Genomic DNA, 15803 nt, shown 5'->3' with positions numbered 1-15803 from the left:
ACAGCAATGTTGTCATTGTCGTCAACGGACGTTGTTGAAAATATTGACAACGTGCGTGGATGATTTTTAAGAATACGCCTAGTCAACTTCATGCACCGACTTTTATGAACATCATACTTATGAACTATACTACAAAATGTGTAGTATATCAATCTTCAGTTTAAATGACTCTTAATACATTGTATGTACATAGCCGTTTGTGGTGGAGTGTGATTAGACCCTTGTAAACACATAATCAGGGAATGAATTGAGCACAGATTTGATTGTCAGCAATACACACAAAATGTTTGCAATATCTAGATAAAACTGCACACCTGCCGTTATCACAAAGTGATCTTCTGGGGGGACAGTTACGAGCGCTTCAATCACCGAAACTTGTTATTAAATACTGAACATTTGTGGTCGATCTGATAATATCTGGTGTTGAGTCACACTCATGAACATTTGTTCAATAACGTAATGCCTAGACTAGTAAATCCTATGGTGTTGGTTGTAAAAATAACGATGACTCATATACCAATGGGTTTTTTTACCATAGGCATATTTTTGACTATATGCTCAGATATTCTTGTGGTTTGAGCATTGAAAGTAAAAGTAAGCTATATTTAAGAACTGAGTTTATCCAGCTTATATAAGGTTGAGATCGCTTGCATCTTCAGACAGTATTTAATGAAAATTAAAAATGTTAAAACTTTTCATACTCTTGGGTAATATTAATTCAAAGCCATAATTGCTTAAACAAATTTGAAAATATATTTTTTTAGTATTAGCTGCAGCAGTCCAGGCATGCGGTATTCCTTGTCAAGTTGGCACTCGAACTATTCGCTGTGCAACAGATGGTTTAACTTATATCCGATTGCCTGATTGCTGTATAAATGAGAAAAACATTGAACGCTTTGGACTTGGACAACCCTGTAAGTTTGGAATGCAATGATATGGAATTAAAAGTTTAACGAGTTTTACTTCCAGTGCTTGTAAAGGTTCCTTCATATAGATGTAGAGCCGGCAGATGGCTACCTGTAAGAGGCCAACGCTTTTAGTTTAAAACTGATTAACAAGATCGACAAAAACAAAATTTCAAATACAAATTGGATTTTAAACCGTGAATTTTTTGTGAAAATTATATGAAAATGTATGTTAAGGGAATACGCCTAACACGAGGGCGGCCTCAAAAATAGCCGACTTGACATGTAGATGACGTTAGCAGTATGAAAACCAGTAAGGAAAGGCCTACATCTAATTAATACCTATATCTAATTCCGAACCAATTTTGATGAACCTCGGCGAATGTTGTCAGATGGGTTATTAAACAATCCGTTTCAAATTTCGAGCAAATTTGTTAAGGCTGTAATAAATGCGGTTGACAAATGACAACATTATTACAAACAAGTAAGAGCGTGCTAAGCTCGGCCGGGCCGAATTTTATATACCCTCCACCATGGATCGCATTTGTCGAGTTCTATGTGCGGTATCTCTTTGTAAGAATATTGAATAAGAACTGTTATGCTATTAGACCTATATCAAGTTATAGTTCGATTCGGTCCATAAATGAATGCTGAACATTGTAGAAGTCATTGTGCTATTTCAGTTCATTCGGATAAGAATTGCGCCTTGTAGGGGGCTCAAGAAGCAAAATCGGGAGATAGGTTTATATGGGAGCTGTATCAAGCTATTGATCGATTCAGACCATATTAGACATGTATGCTGAAGGTCATGAGAGAAACTGTTGTACAAAATTTCAACCAAATCGGTTAATAATTGCGCCCTCTAGTGGATCAAGAAGCCAAGATCCCAGATCGGTGTATATGACAGCTGTACCATATTATGAACCGAATTGAACCATACTTAACACAATTGTTTGAAGTCATAACGGAAATCCTCATGCAAAATTTCAGCCAAATTGGATGAGAATTGCGCGCTCTATTGGCTCAAGAAGTCAAGATCCAAGATCGGTTTATATGACAGCGCTACCAGATTATGAACCGAATTGAACCATACTTAACACTGTAGTTGGAAGTCATAAGAAAACACCTCATGCAAAATTTCAGCCAAATCGGATGAGAATTGCGACCTCTAGAGGCTAAAGAAGTCAAGACCCCAGATAGGTTTATATGACAGCTATATCAGGTTATGGACCGATTTGAACCACACTTAACATAGTTGTTGGATGTCATAATAAAACATCTAATGCAAAATTTCAGCCAAATCAAGCTATTGAGCGATTCAGACCATATTAGACACGTATGTTGAAGGTCATGAGGAAAGCCGTTGTACAAAATGTCTGCCAAATCGGATGAGAATTGCGCCCTCTAGAGGCTAAAGAAGTCAAGACCCCAGATAGGTTTATATGGAAGCTATAACAGGTTATGGACCGACTTAAACCACACTTAGCATAATTGTTGGATGTCATAATAAAACACCCCATACGAAATTTCAGCTAAATCGGATAATAATTGCGCCCTCTAGTGGTTCAAAAAGTCAAGACCCCAGATTTGTGTATATGGCAGCTGTATCAGGTTATGGACCGATTTAAACCATACTTAGCGCAGTTGTTGGATGTCATAATAAAACACCTCATGCAAAATTTCAGACAAATCGGATAATAATTGCGACCTCTAGTGGCTGACGAAGTCAAGACCCCAGATCGGTTTATATGGCAGCTATGCCAGGATATGGACCGATATGAAATATTCATGGCACAGTTGTTGAAAGTCACAACAAAACACCTCATGCAAATTTTCAGCCAAATCGTATTAGAATTGCGCCCTCTAGAGGCTCAAGAAGTCAAGACCCAAGATCGCTTTATATGGCAGCTATATCAAAACTTGGACCGATATGGCCCATTTACAATCCCAACCGACCTACGCTAGTAAGGAGTATTTGTGCAAAATTTCAAGCGGCTAGATTTACTCCCTCGAAAGTTGTCGTGCTTTCAACAGACAGACGGACGGACGGACATGGCTAGATCGACATAAAATGTCGCGACGATCAAGAATTTATATACTTTATGGGGTCTCAGACGAATATTTCGGGTAGTTACAAACAGAATGACGAAATTAGTATACCCCCGTCCTATGGTGGAGGGTATAATAAAAGCTCCAAAGTTTTTAACAAAAGTAGTTTACTTGTCGAAAACTTCGTTTATGGCCAACGAATTATTGTTTTGCCTGTACCTATAAAGCGTCTAATGGTGAACTGTCTCTATGTGCACAGCCCTCGAGTAATAAAGCACCGATATGCTCTGAGGTGAAAACGAAAGAGGTGAAAACGAACGAGCATCCCTAATGGCTTTGAGCCATCTCTATTTATCTCTCTATCCAAAATTTGCAAAAGATGTTCTGTACATTATCTCACAATATAACCAGTAAGGAAAGGTTACAGTCGGGTGGAGCCGACTATTTAATACCCTACACCTAGCCTAAATCTGCATCTAAATCTGCACTGGTGCCATGTCCACATCTGAACCGATTTTGATGAAATTTTGCAGATATGTTAAAATCTGTAACAAAACGATTCGTGCCAAATTTTTGTGCATATCGGCTGAAAATTATAGCTTTTACGGCCATTTAATTGCAAATCGGGCGATACATATACATGGGAGCTATATCTAAATCTGAACCGATTTTTACCAAAATCAATGGGGTTCGTCCGTGGGCATGTGACATTTGCAGAATTTTGTGATGATGACAACAAATACGACCTGCACTTTGATTATAAGAATACATGGACTCACAGACGGACAGATGGACTGACAGACGGACAGATGGACGGAAGGACGGACAGATGAACGGACGGATGGACGGAGGGACGGACAGATGGACGGACGGACAGACGAACATGCCCAAATCGAATCAGAAAGTTATTCTGAGTCTGTCGATATACTCATCAATGGGTCTAGCTCATCTCCTTCTTAGCGTTGCAAACAAATGCACAAACTAATAATACCCAGTACCACAGTGGGGGTTAGGGTATAAAAATATACATCTATACCGTCAGATCGATAGCTAACCTATTTAATTTCAAGCAGTAGTAGTTCCACTCAGTGGTATAAGATATTATATAGCCGTCTTCATTCTACTTTAGCTTTTAGTTGTATGTATTTAAAAATGTGTTATGACAACTGAATGGTGCCTTATGCATTTTGTATATATTGGGTTGCCCAAAAAGTAAATGCATTTTTAACTTAGAATGAACTTTAATCAAATATACTTTTTTTCTAAAGCAAGCTAAAAGTAACAGCTGATAACTGACAGAAGAAAGAATGCAATTACAGAGTCACAAGCTGTGAAAAAATTTGTCAACGCAGACTATATGAAAAATCACGAATTACTTTTTGGGCAACCCAATAGCAAAACAAACATCTATTTATATATAATTATATATAGACTTACTAGCTGGTTATTTAATAGTTTCTATAAAAGGTTTGAATCCCATTGTTCCTCCAATTCTTGTGCCATCATCAACAGCAAATATGCTTAAATTTCTTTTGCTCTTGGGTGAGATTTTATCTAAGGCTTTATATCCTCCTATTTTAATTTCAAATCTTCTAAAAATGTGCTAGTCCTTGCTGCTGCAACAGTCCAGGCATGCCGCCAGAGTTGTGTGGGCAGCGATCCTACTCTGCTGTGTGCCTCTGATGGAAAAGGAAGAACTTGCTACCTATTGTCTCAATGCGATATAAATGGACAAAATTGTAATCGGCTGATGATGGGAGAACCCAGTGAGTTCTGACTTAAATGTCATGCTGTTTGAAATTTTTAATGTCTTAAATTTTCAGAACTTGTAACCGTTCCTTCGTATCTGTGTCATGGATTTCTAAAAGGACAAACAAGTGGCATTTGTAATGTGCGTCGACGTTGAATTTGAATGGAAGAAACCCATATTTTAAATAAATGTAACCGATTACCTAACGTTTTTTTTTTTTTTTTTTGCAAAAATCCATTTAAGTTTCAAGGAACGAACTTTTTTTTCGTCACGAACTGCGATTAGATTCAGGTTTAAGCTTGAAAACAAATTACCCCTTTTGCATTTGGCGAATATCACCAATTGATGTATGAGTAGTGTTGATATATATGAGTAAGTGTGTAAATGTTCGTCATTTGAATATTTTTGTACCCACCACCAAAGGATGGGGGTATATTCATTTTGTCATTCCGTTTGCAACACATCGAAATATTCATTTGTCTATTATATATAATAGATAACAAGAAAAAAGGCGTTAAGTTCGGCCGGGACGAACTTTGGATACCCACCACCTCCGGAATATATGTAAACCACCTTTCATCAAAATCCGGTGCAAAATTCATATCTTATGCCCCATAGCAGTTATATCGAAATACGATTTGGACCAAATACTAATAAGTACAAGTCATTGTTCAATTGTCCCAAATTTCGGCAACATCGTACAATAAATTCGCCTTTTATGGCCCCAAAACATTAAATCGAGAAATCGATCTATATGGCAGCTATATCCAAATCTGGCCAGATCTGAACCACATTGAAGAGGGATGTCGAAGGGCCTAACACAACTCACTGTACCAAATTTCAGCAAAATCGGATAATAAAAGTGACTTTCATGGGCCTAAGACTCTAAATCGGAGATTCGATATATAGGGCAGCCATATCCAAATCTAGACTGATCTGAGCCTTGTTGGCGAAGGATGTCGAATGGGCTAATAGAACGCACTGTCCCAAATTTCAGCAAAATCGGATAATAAATGAGGCTTTTATGGGCCTAAGACTCTAAATCGGAGAATCGATATATAGGGCAGCCATATCTAAATCTAGACTGATCTGAGCCTTGTTGGCGAAGGATGTCGAAGGAACTAAGACAACTCACTGTCCCTAATTTCAGCTAATTCGGATAGTAAATGTGGCTTTTATGGGCCTAATACCCTAAATCGGAGGATCGGTCTATATGGCAGCTATATCCAAATCTAGACCGATCTGAGCCAAATTGACGAAGGATGTCGAAAAACCTAACACAACTTACTGTCCCAAATTTCAGCAAAATCGGACAATAAATGTGGCTTTAATTGGCCTAAGACCCTAAATCGGAGGATCGGTCTATATGGCAGCTATATCCAAATCTGGACCGATCTGAGCCAAATTGACGAAAGATGCCGAAGGGCCCAAGACAACTTACTGTCCCTTAATTTCAGCCAAATCTGATAGTAAATGTGGCTTTTATGGGTCTAAGACCCTAAATAGGAGGATCGTTCTATATAGCAGCTATATCCAAATCTGGACCGATCTGAGCCAAATTGACGAAGGATGACGGAGGACCTAACACAACTCACTGTCCCAAATTTCAGGAAAATCGGATAATAAATGTGGCTTTAATTGGCCTAAGACCCTAAATCGATGGATCGGTCTATATGGGGGCTATATCATCTTCGAACTTAACCTGCTTATGGACAAAAAAAAAAGGTCTGTGCAAAGTTTCAGCTCAATTTCTCTTTTTTTGAAGACTGTAGCGTGATTTGTAACAGACAGACGGACATGTCTAGATCGTCTTAGATTTTTACGCCGATCAAGAACATATATACTTTATAGGGTCGGAAATGGATATTTCGATGTGTTGCAAACCGGATGACGAAATGAATATGCCCCCATCCTTCGGTGGTGGGTATAAAAATGAAATTTTTACGTTTTGTTTGTTTGTTTGTCTGTTCCGTATAAACTCAAAAAACTGATGAACCGATTTTCTGAAATTTTTACAGATGCTAGAGTTTGGGCCCCCGGTGAAAATAGAGTACTTCATTTTTTGATATCCGAAGGGGGGTGGACCCTCTCCCATACCTCGACTTTCAAAAACGCCAGATCTCGGAGATACGTGCACCGATTTAAGCGATATTGTGTATGCCACCTTATGGTACCCCAAAAATACGAAATTGGTATACAATTTTGGGACCAATAACCTGGGGGGACACCCCATCCCAAAACTCACCCGGGCGGACATGTTTAACGATTGGGATAATATGGGTATCAAATGAAAGGTATTTAAGAGTACAGTACGAATATGATATGCAAATTTTGTCCAAAGTGTTCGGGGGGGTCCCCCACCCCAAAAAACCCCCCAACAGGACTCTTTCACCGCTTTGGGCAATATGGGTATCAAATGAAAGGTATTTTAAAGTAGAGTGACATAAAAATGTATTCCTTGGTGTCAAAAACGTTATATTTCGGGGATGGGTGCACCGATTTACGCTAAATTTTGTTTGTTTATAATAACTCGAAAACAGTAATTTGGTACACTTATTTAAGAAGGGATGTCTAAGGCGGCCGCCCCAGCTCTAAAGCCCCCAAAAGGAAATATAGGCTACTAATGACAATATTAGGGTCAAATGAAAGGTATTTGAGACTATAGCACGAATCAGATGCAGGGGGATCCCCCTTACCCCCAAAAACACCCTTGTGCCGGACACATTCTGCGATCATAGCAATATAAGGGTCAAAAGTAAGAAATTTAACACTCACTTAGACGTTTTCGTCCATTGTGATACCACAAGAACAAGTTCTCAAAGAAAGAACCTGTCTGATTTAGCGGAGGTTAATATTCGCAAGTTATTGGATTTTTAAAGCGATTTGGGTGGTTCAACGGTAGGCACTAAAAGCCCTCTTCCATTTTCTCCTTCTGTGATATCACAATGAACGAAAACGTCTAAGTGAGTCTAGTGACTGACTGCCACTTAAACCTAACACAACATCTAACATGGTTCAAATCGGTATATAACCTGACATAGCTGCCATATAAACCGATCCTGAATTGGACTTCTTGATCCACTCCACTAGGGTACGCATCTTGATCTTGACTTCTTGAGCCACTAGACGGTGCAATTCTTATCTGAGTTGGCTGAAATTTTGCATGAGGTGTTTTGTTATGACTTTCAACAATTATGCTAAGAATAGTTCAAATCGGTCCATAACCTGATATAGCTGCCACACAAACCGATCTGGGGTTTTGACTTCTTGAGCCTCTAGAGGACGCAATTATTATCCGATTTGGCTGAAATTTTGCATGAGGTGCTTCGTTCTGACTTTCAACAACTGTGCTAAGAATAGTTTAAATCGGTTCATAGCCCGATATAGCTTCCATATAAACCGATCTGGGGCTTGACTTCTTGAGCCACTAGAATTATCCGATTTAGCTGAAATTTTGTACAACGGCTTCTCTTATGACCTTTAACATAGGTGTCGAAATTGACAGGAATCGGTTTATAGCCTAATTCTTAAGAGATTTGGCTGAAATTTTACACAATGACTTCTACTATGGCCTCCAATATTCAGTTCAATTATGGTCCGAAATGAAACATAACTTGATATTGTTCCAATAACATAGCAATTCTTTTCTTTTATCCTTTGTTTGCCTAAAAAGAGATACCGTGGCGAGAGCTCGACAAATGCGACCCATGGTGGAGGGTATATAATATTCGGCCCGGACGAACTTAGCACGCTTTTACTTGTTATAATTGCTTTCAGATGAATAATGTTTTGCATTTAAGTCAATAAATTTTTTTACGTCATTTGTCACGAATTCTGCTTTCAAGCTTTTTATTATTTTTTCATTTGGTATAAAAGACTGAACATGCAGTGAGACTTCCAATAGTGTACCAGTCGTCACTAAAATGTTTAAACTTTGCATAATCTTGGGTAAGTAAGTTTTTTTTTTAATACCATTTATTCCAATTAGATTGATACTGTCACTTAACATTTTTCCAGTTCTTGCCGCATCCGTACAGGCATGTCTCTATAATTGCGCAGGAAAAAGATGAAACCCTACTTTGTGCCGCCGCTCGGCCTTATTGCTATTTATTGTCTCAATGTGAAATAGATGGACAGAATTGTAATCGTGAGATGTTGGGACAACCAAGTAAGTTGCGCATTGTATTAAATACATCTTTTTTTTGAAATTATAATAAATTTCATTTGTAGAGCTTGTGGTTGCACCTTCATATCAATGTAGGGGATTGGGGCGGAGTGCAACTAGTGGTATTTGTAATGTGCGCTAAAAATACTTATTTAATGGAAAAGAAATATTCTAACTTTGACAGTTGTTAATAAAAATTAATAAAATAAAGTTAATGTCCAATTTCAGCAGGGTTGATTACTACTCTGCACCATGGGTTGCGTGTTTTTAAGATCCTTGAACGATTTAACTCTCCCAGTTGCTCAAGTATTTACATCGAAACAAGAATTCATAAAGAAGCTATATCAGGTTATTGCCGTATAGGATAGAATACCACTTGCAAGTTTCATCAAAATCGGCAAAGAATTGTTCACTCTAGTTTCTTAAAAAGGCCAATGGGAAAATCGGCTTGTAAGAGAGCTGTACCAGGATTTTAAGCAATTTAGGCCATACTTGGCATGCATTATAGAAGTGTTTATGGTGCTAAAACAACATTTTTCTAGAATTTGCAATCTATCCAGGTAAGTAAAAAGCAGGTTAGGTTAGATAAGGTATCTTGTTTGAACCTTTGAATGGTGCAGAAGTATTTTTATTTCGTTCAGCAAGAATTTTCTCCATCTCGTAATAGATAGCTATTTTCGGAGAAATTCACACCGTGTTATCCATTAGTCGTTTGAAGAAATGGGTCTGTTTCCAGTGAAGCGGCAGATCTGGAGCCCAAAGACCCAACAGCTGCGGTGGTAGTATCAGGTCGTAGCACGTTGTCTGGTACTGAGATCTCGATGGTGATGGTAGATCGATTGCGCCAGGCTCTACTAGCCGACAGATGACTGGTTAGCAAGGGTTTTTGACGAAGGCGCCCGGTTCGAGTCTTAACGACTAGGTGGAACATTTTTATAGCCACCACCTAAGAGGTATATTAATTTTGTCATTCCGTTTGCAACAAATCCAAATATCCATTTCCGACCCTATAAAGTATATATTGCTCTTGAGCAGCGTAAAAATCTAGGCGATCTAGATATGTCCGTCCGTCTGTCCGTCTGTCAGTTGAAAATCACGCTACAGACTTTCAAAATAGAGATATTGCGCTGAAACTTTGCACAGATTCATTTTTTGTCCATAAGCAGGTAAAGTTCGAAGATGGGCTATATCGAACTATATCTTGATATAGCCCCCCATATAGACCGATCCGCCTATTTAGGGTCTTAGGTATATAAAAGCTACATTTATTACCCGATTTTGCTGAAATTTGGTACAGTGCGTTGTGTTAGGCCTTTTCGACATCCTTCGTCATTTTGGCTCAGATCGGTCCAGATTTGGATATAGCTGCCATATAGACCGATCCTCCGATTGAGTTCTCAGGCCCATAAAAAGCTACATTTACTATCCGATTTTGCTGAAATATGGGACAGTGAGTTGTGTTAGGCCCTTCGATATCCTTCGTTAATTTGGCGCCAGATCGATTCAGATTTGGATATGCGTTAGGCTTGAATTTAGTCAGAAAGATATTCCAACTCTTGCTGAAAGTTGAGATAAGAAGATATACTAGAGACCCCCGATTTTCAAAACCGAATATGGCCCATATTAGACCATGTTTAAATATAGCTCCAATTATTTTTATCCGATTTCGATGAAATTTTAGACGATGTTATAATACTTTTAAGGGGTAAGGATCCGAACCACCTATGCAGAAAGGCCAAACGGTTCTTCCAGATAGCTCAAGACTAGGTTAAACATAGGGTTCTCAATGTTAACCAGAGAAGACCGAAATCTACTCCTCAAAAGAACAATTTCAATAACTGAATAGGTCAAATACTTAGACGTGATCTTGCACAGGAAACTGAATTGGAAGTGTCACATTCGGGAGCGTGCCGGGAAGGCTCACTGATGTTGGGCATAATGTAGACGAACCGTAGGCCCGAAAGGGCCCTGAATCCTAGGACAGTCCACTGGCTCTACAGGAGCGTGATTAGACCGGTACTTAGTTACGCCTCAGTAGTTTGGTGGACTGCGATGGAAAAAAGTGCAACGAAATGGTAATATAACAGGTTCAGAGAACATGAACACTAGGGCACTGAAGACTATTATCCGCCTGCAGGATAGGCTGACCGTATTATGGTACGGTCCTGCAGGCGGAGATCCTGCCGATCATGGAATGCATGAGGTGGTGTGGTGTTAACGCGAGGACGTCGAGTGAAAACATCATTACGGATAGTAAACAGACCATAAGTGCAGTAACAACCAAGACGGTAGGATCACGCTTAGTCTTGGAATGTAAGAAGGAGATTAACACCTTCTCTGAGTATGGCACGATCCGCATCGTTTGGGTGTCGGGCCATAGCGTGGTAACTGTAAATGAGAAAGCAAACGATTTGAAAATGAACCTGAAGCCCTTCGGGTCGACGCAATCCGAGATTAGGGCGACGAATGCGCATGTAACATTGTGGAGCAACAAAACGGGACACATAGGACTACGAGCTAACTTATGTAAAATCTGTGTGGCAAGTGATATTATGTGTAAGGCATGTGGGGAAGATGATGAGACGTTCGAGCATTTCCTTTGTCATTGCCCGGCTTTCGTTGAGGCCTTCGCAAATTCAAGGCCTCTTGGTGTATTTGGTCAATGCGGTTACCCAGGGCAGTCGATTTATAGTTGATCCAGAACTTTCGGTGCACTTAGTGGAAGGCGTCGTTTATCGATCCGGACTTCGGAATTTGCTTGTGATAGGTAGGGGCGTCTTGTTGTCGGACTCCCATTGTGAGCAAATTGGGCGCTGACCTGGCTGACTTGCTGACCTTGGGATCGTCGTGTTCGGATGGAGTCGGAAAACTGGTCGGCGGCCATGATGACGATGTCTTATGTTTCGGTGGTAGGAAAAGGCAGGTGCTCACTATACCTCATGTACTCGTATCGCTAATACAAAGTCTACGGGATTAACGATCTTCAGTAGGGGAGCATTTGTGACAACAACTATCTACGGCCTGCAATTTTTTCTAATGAAGCAACTAGTTATGGATGCGAGCCAGGCGCGGATACTGCTAGGTGCGAATGCGAGCTGGCCTTGAATGGAAATGGGTGGGTATGCAAGCTTAGTGCGGATGCAAGCTAAATGCGAATGCAAACTGCTTCTGGGTGTGGATGCAAACTAAGTGCTCAAAAACGGCTGAACCGATTACCTTGAAATTGTACAGATTGTGTAGGTTGGTGTGGATGGAAACACAGGTCATATAATTTTTTGATATCGGGAGGGGGGCGGATGGCCCTCACCACAAAAGTAATACCCAAAAATAAAAGCGGACCGATCGGGACAAAATGGGATTCAAATGAAGGGTATTCAAGAGTAGAGTACGAATTTCATAATAAAAGATGGGTCCAAGTACCTGGGAGGGCCGCCCCAACCCCAAAACCCGTTAAAATAGGTTTATTTGGCGATCATGACAATGTGGGACAAATGAAAGGTATTCGGGAGTAGATTACGAATATGGTCAGGAAGTAGGGATAGGCTTTATAATTTATTAATAACGGAAGGGGGTGGACCCTCCACCGTTACCCCAAAAAACACCACCCAAAATCAAAAGTGGACCGATAAGGACAATATGGGTATCAAATGAAAAGTCTGCGGGAGTAGATAACGAATCAGGCATACAAATTCATGTCGAAGTATAGGGGGTCACCCCACCCAGACAAAAACGCCCCAAATGGGCACATTAGCCAATCACGGACATATGGTACTCGGTTTGTTTGTTCCGTATTGACTGAAAAACAGCAAAACCGATTTTCTCGAAATTTTGCGCATATTGAGTAGGTTGGTCTGAAAGAAAACAAAGGCTATAAAATTTTTGGCTATCCGAAGGTTGACGAACCCTACCTCCCCTTTATGCCAAAAACGCAACTAAAAATCAAAAGTGGACCAATCGGGACAATATAGGTATCACATGACAGGTATTGGAGAGTAGAATACGAATGTGGTATTAAAATTTGAGTCTAAGTACCCATCGGACTGCACTAACCCCAAAACTTCCCCAAACAGACATATTGGACGTTCATTTCAATGTGGGGCTCAATTGAAAGGTATTCGGGAGTAAATTTCGAATCTGACATATATAATCAGATCGAAGTATAGGGGGTCACGCCACCCCACAAAAACGCCATTAGACTCATTATGACTATATGATACTTGGCTGAACCGATTTTCTTAAAATTTTCATAGATTGTGCACGTTTGTCTGGAAAGAAACATAGACCACCCATATCCGAAAGTGGTTCGATGGGCACAATAAGGGTATCATATGGTAGGTATTGGAGACCAGAAAACGAAATGGTAATAAAATTTGAATCCAAGTAACCAGTGCCAATATCTGTGAAATTTGGCTCGAAATCGGTACAGATTTAGGCATAGCTCCCATATATATGTTCGTCCGATTTTGAGAAATATTGCAAAAAAAGTGATCATTTGTTTACCGATCTTCTCGAAATTTGGCAGGAAGGATTCTCTTGTGACTCTCGACATAACCGGTCAATTTCATAGAAATCGGTTCAGATTTAGACATAGCTACCATATATGTATATCGCCGGTTTGCACTTCCAGAGCCACTGCAAGCGCATTGTTTGACCAATTTTGCCAAAATTTTGCACAACACTTTCCCCGGCAACTACCACAATATCTGAGGAGTTGGCTCGAAATTGGTTCAGATTTAGACATAGCTCCTATATATATATATAGCCAGATTTTCACCCCAAGAGCCAGATTTTCACCCCAAGAGCCACTACAAGCGCATTGTTTGAGCAATTTGGCCAACATTTTGCACAACGCTTTCCTCGGCAACTGCCACAATATCTGAGGAGTTTGCTCGAAATCGGTTCAGATTTAGATATAGCTCCCATATATATATTCGTCCGATTTTGAGAAATATTGCAAAAAAAGTGATCATTTGTTCACCGATCTTCTCGAAATTTGGCAGGAAGGATTTTCTTGTGACTCTCGACATAACCGGTGAATTCCATTGAAATCGGTTCAGATTTAGACATAGGTGCCATATATGTATATCGCCCGATTTGCACTTCTAGAGTCACTGCAAGCGTATTGTTTGACCAATCTTGCCAAAATTTTGCACAAATCTTTCCTCGGCGACTACCACATTATCTGAGAAGTTTTCTCGGAATCGGTTCAGAATTCGATATAGCTCCCATATACACGTTCGTCAGATTTTGTGTAATTTGCCATAATGTTGTCATTCGTCAACCGTAGTTTTCACAGTTTGAACATATTTGCTCGCCGAGGTCCATCAAAATTGGTTCAGAATGGGACATAGGTCCCACATTGTACTTATAGGGTAGGTGTAGGGTATTATACAGTCAGCACCGCCCGACTTTTGCCCTTCCTTACTGGTTTTTCGATAGCCATGCAAAAGATTTTCCATTTAAATTTTGAAATTTTATATCTCAAAGCCAAAAACACTTCTAAGAAAATGTCAAAATCTTTCAGGTATCGATTTGCTATACAAAAACATCATTTCCTCAAATTTCATTTTCAAAACTTTGCAATAAGTCTTCTTATTAAAGTAGACAAGGCATACAATTTAATTTGTAACAACTGCCCTGCCACTGACACTAAAACAATTAAAATGATAAAAGAAGGTGATAATTTATGCAAAAGGCACTATCAAAAGTCTGTTGCAAAATTCAAAAATAACAACAACAACTACAATAAAATCAATAAACGCCAAACCAAGGCCAAAACAGAAGACCACCGCCACCACCACACTACCACAAAACAACCAATGCCGGAGACAAAACAATTGATGTGGGCACCTTTAAGGCAAAAGGCCAGAAACGTGATGGGCCAACAAGTTCAGTCAAGTTATTGGCCAAAACTTTTATGACGTTGAATAAATAATTCCACGGGCATTTTATGATAATTACATGAAAATTAAAATATGCTGAAGAAAAATTTTTGCCAAGAGTCTTCACTTGGACTTGGACTCTGGTTTTAGATTTCACTACAACAACTCGGTGAAAGTCAACAACATTAATAACAATGACTTTTCATTAAGGAAGTTTTCACGCAGGACCACCACGACCATCGGCAACTCCTCTGTTTTCATCTGCCACCTGCCGTTGTTGAAGGAAATGAGAATACAAGAAACGGAAGACAATTGCAAGATTTAAACATTTGGAATGTGATGGTGGGGGGAGGTGGGGGAGGTACCAAAAACTTAGACAAAGACGCTGTAGCTGCTACGGATAATGATAATGGGGAGTGTCAGAGTTGCCTTTTCTTAAGGTTGTTTCGCTGTAAACGTTTTGGCGAGTTGTGGTGTGATTTACAGCTTGGATGGCTCTTTTCCTTTTGAGCAGGTAGTTAGGATTTGTTGAAATTTTGAATACTTCTCAACTAAAACAAAGGCTAAACAAAACAAGTAAGAAGGCGTTAAGTTCGGCCGGGCCGAACTTTGGATACCCACCACCTCGGGTATATATGCAAACCACATTTCGTCAAAATCCAGTGAAAAATGCATACCTTATGCCCCATAGCAGCTCTATAGATATCATCCGATTTAGACCAAATGCTTATAAGTACAAGTCATTGTTCAACCGAGAGATCGGTCTATATGGCAGCTATATCCAAATCTGTACCGATCTGAGCCAAATTGAAGACAAATATCGAAGGGCCTAACACAAGTCATTGTCCCAAATTTCGGCGACATCGGACAATAAATGCGCTTTTTATGGACCCAAAACCTTAAATCGAGAGATCGGTCTATATGGCAGCTATGTCCAAATCTGAACCGATCAGGGCCAAATAGAAGAAAGATGTCGAAGGGCCTAAGGCAAATCACTGTCCCAAATTTCAGCAAAATCGGATAATAAATGTGGCTTTTATGGGCCTAAGACC

The 15803-nt window shown here is 39.7% G+C and overlaps 1 long non-coding RNA gene across 1 annotated transcript; it reads left to right on the top strand.

Annotated features, from left to right (window-relative positions):
* The first annotated feature begins 8579 nt into the window (after window positions 1-8579).
* On the top strand, window positions 8580-9096 carry LOC131997309 (uncharacterized). The gene is made up of 3 exons (XR_009398184.1): window positions 8580-8652; window positions 8722-8872; window positions 8935-9096. It is a non-coding gene; the product is annotated as an uncharacterized LOC131997309 (long non-coding RNA).
* Window positions 9097-15803: the final 6707 nt, after the last annotated feature.

Source organism: Stomoxys calcitrans, chromosome 4, assembly GCF_963082655.1.
Source record: "Stomoxys calcitrans chromosome 4, idStoCalc2.1, whole genome shotgun sequence".
NCBI classification, from domain to species: Eukaryota; Metazoa; Arthropoda; class Insecta; order Diptera; family Muscidae; genus Stomoxys; species Stomoxys calcitrans.
This window is presented reverse-complemented; position numbering and strand designations above follow the sequence as displayed.